This window comes from Lactuca sativa, chromosome 4 (genome assembly GCF_002870075.4).
Source record: "Lactuca sativa cultivar Salinas chromosome 4, Lsat_Salinas_v11, whole genome shotgun sequence".
Classification (NCBI taxonomy): domain Eukaryota; kingdom Viridiplantae; phylum Streptophyta; class Magnoliopsida; order Asterales; family Asteraceae; genus Lactuca; species Lactuca sativa.
In genome coordinates this window covers 338300563-338304058 of record NC_056626.2, presented here as the reverse complement: position 1 = coordinate 338304058, position 3496 = coordinate 338300563, and the positions used below count along the sequence as shown (strand labels likewise).

Genomic DNA, 3496 nt, shown 5'->3' with positions numbered 1-3496 from the left:
CAGTTGCAATAAATACAAACTTTGTTTACACTGAAATGCAACTTTATCTTCTTTTATAAAAATACAACATTTTCATCAATATAAAGCAAACTTATTTTGAAGTTGTCTAATGTTAACACAACATTTTTTTTCTTCTGATGCATGTAACATCATTGTTTCAAGCACTACAAATTCTATTAATTACTATTTCAATTACACGATATCAAATAACACAGATATCATAAATAAACTTATTGTTTACTTTGACATATATGTCCAAACTCAAAATAATAACCACAAATCATAGTCAACATAAAGTTGTCAAATTACAATCATAATGTTTCTTTAATGACGACCTCTTTTTAACCTGCCACTCACCAATCATATTCCCCAAAAACAAAGTATCTGGCAACGCAACACATAGATAAAAATAAGTATTGAAATCAAATGAGAAGTTAACTAGTGATGAAACCAATCGATTGCAAAGATAATAACTAATAAATCAATTTAAAACAAAAAAAAAATGAAAAGAATTACTAACAATGAGATACCTTAGCGATTACAAGGGTAATAAAAGACAAGTCAATTTACACAAAAAAGTTACAAATAATAAGCAATAAGTGCTTACCTTATACCAAACATAGACCATAACTCACTCTCGACCTCCAAGAGGTAGTTATCCCATATGCTTCTGCACCGGATAAAACACATCAAGTCTTGACTCATTTAAATGAAAACAAATGGAAAAAAAATATATCACACGTTATTTATTTAAGGTATAAACCATTTAGATAAACACAAAAAATTAAGCATTGGAACAATTTTATTATAAAAATGTAAAAGTAGATTATATTCTTAATATCTCAATCACCATCATTTTCATCTGCTAGCATCCAATCCCATAAATACATCAAATCGCCAAGATTTCCCATGGTACCTTGAAGTCAATGACAACATTAAATTAGGGATCTGCTAAATGGACGTTCCATTTTTGGAAAAGATAAATAAAAATAGTTACTTATTAATTGACTTTTGATAAAGATGTCTATAAGGTGTCTAAAGGATGTTTTAATAAAGATGTTTATAGGGTGTCTTAATAGGTGTTAATAATTATTTTGAATATAATTTACCTTTTATAACAATATTATGTTATTGATTTCTAATATTCTTCATGTCTTTTGGGGCGTATGAACTTACGGTGAACATATACGGGTACTCGACCTAATTTGGTACCGACAATTTTTGAATTTATCTTGTTTTGGTACTATTTTGCATGACACGTTTATTACATATAATATGAGACTCCATTACCATTCTTATTAAAGAAATAGGAAATAAGTTAATGGAAGCATTTACATCACATAATAAAGAAATTCATATAACGAAAGTAAATCAACATCAAAGAAATGCATAAAACAAAAACGAAAGTCACAAAACAGAAGCATAAAGAAATTATATTTGTTTGAAGTTTGATATAATTTGTATAATCACGAAATAGAAGAATTAAACAAAAAGAAATTCATAATAGTAAACTTGTAATTTCATCGAAACATAAATATCATAGGATCTATAATTTAATGGTAACAATTGAACCTGTAATTCAATCGTAAGAGAAGCATGATTAAAAGATTGATATAAGATAGATTACTTTTTAAATGAAAAATAAAAAATGAAAACCATTTATTTATTTATTGATCGATATCTAGCCTACCAACTAATAACCAAAAAAACAGTACTTATAGATTAACATATTGATTTTTAAGAATATGATACTATTAAAAGGACCTGCCAACGTCATCTTGCTGAAGTGGTGCAGGTCAGACAAAAAGAGACAAAAGAAATAGAGCAGTTACAAGTTCAGGTAAAATAAAAAAAAAACTTAAAAAGCATTATATAAGAATCTAAGATGGGGGTCTTTAATCCACCTAACCCTATTTACTAACCCAAACATATCATACCAAGTTCTTTGCAGAAAATCAAATAATAAATTCATACACACACAAAAAAAAAAAAAAAAAAAAACAAAAAAAAAAAAAAAAAAAAAAACAACGATGGCTAATTAGGACAAAAAAATATTGATGACCTATGCTATCGAGACATCAACTCTCAAACAAATTCAAGAAACCAATGAAACATTGGTTATGTTTTGACTCTATGACTAAATTTACCCTAAGTTGTGTAGAAGAGAAGCTTGAGCGAGAAAGATTAAGGCTCTATACCCGGTACTAGTAGATAGACATGATCAACAAAGATTTGATGAAATTGGCGACAAGAGCAGATGCAATCCGCCTCCTGAAATTACCGACAATGAGGGATGGGGAGGGAGAAATTACCGACATTGAGATATGGTTAGACGGATGAGCCGCCTATTAGGTGATCAAAATGTGTTTATTTTAGAGTAAATTATACGAATGGTCCCCTATGGTTTGGGGAAATTTATGCGTTTGGTCCTTAATTTATTTTTTTAATGCGTTTGGTTCCTGTTGTTTGTTTTTTTACGTGTTTGGTCCCTACTATTTGTTTTTGTTAAACACTTGATCCCTATCTTACCTAAAAAGACTATTATTTAAATACAAAAAAATAGTGGGGTAGGTAAGGTAAGGTGGGGGGTGAGGTTGAGGATATGTTGATTTAAATATATTTAAAAATCAATTGCTAAAATAGTCTTTTTAGGAAAAACAGTGACTAATCGCGTAACAAAAACAAACAGTAGAGACCTTCCGAGTTAAAAAAATAAACTACGGACCAAACACGCAAATTATCCTAAATCGTAGGGACCATTAGTGTAATTTACTCCTTATTTTAACCTAGTAAAATCCTCGGTTACAAATGAAAGTTTTTTTTTCCATATTTTCATTCAGGTTGCCAAATGTCTTTTTATAATTAATTTGAATTAATTTTTTTTCCACATGTCATTTTATGGGTTCTTCTATTTTATTAAATTCAACACAATATTTTAATGTAATAATTGCAATAAATATAGTAATAAATGAATATTAATTTCACTAATAAAATTAGCTTTTAATTTCAAAATTCTCAAAATTAAAGCTCATTAGTTTCTTTTTTATTTAAATTATGTGTTTAAATTTAAAAGATAAAAAACATTTCTTTAATAATAAATCATAAATCATTATTTTTTCTTATTTTCTTATAAATTCAAAGAACTCAAATATTTTGACCTTTGTATTTAACAATTTTTTAAATGAAATCATGTAATATACGAGTCTCACAATTAATATTTTAATTGTAATAAAAAGTTAAGGTAATTTAATTTTTTGGGAGAAAATAAAGAAAAATAAAGTGTCAAAATTTTAAAAAAGTTCCACTTTAGTCCCATATTTTTACACGATAATGTCATTTCCTATTAAAAGAAAAAAAGTTGTTTTTGTTAATTTGAAACAAAATGAAATAATCGATACTTTTATGTTCAAAATTTTCTTTGACTATAGTGAAACTTTTTTGCAAATATTAAAACTTTTCTGATAATTTTCCATAAAAATGAGTAAACTAAATGAAT

The 3496-nt window shown here is 27.0% G+C and overlaps 1 long non-coding RNA gene across 1 annotated transcript; it reads right to left on the bottom strand.

Moving 5' to 3' along the window:
• Window positions 1–202: 202 nt before the first annotated feature.
• On the bottom strand, window positions 203–2335 carry LOC111895975 (uncharacterized). Its single transcript, XR_008232256.1, has 3 exons — window positions 2199–2335; window positions 608–670; window positions 203–384 (listed from the first exon to the last, which is right to left on the bottom strand). It is a non-coding gene; the product is annotated as an uncharacterized LOC111895975 (long non-coding RNA).
• Window positions 2336–3496: the final 1161 nt, after the last annotated feature.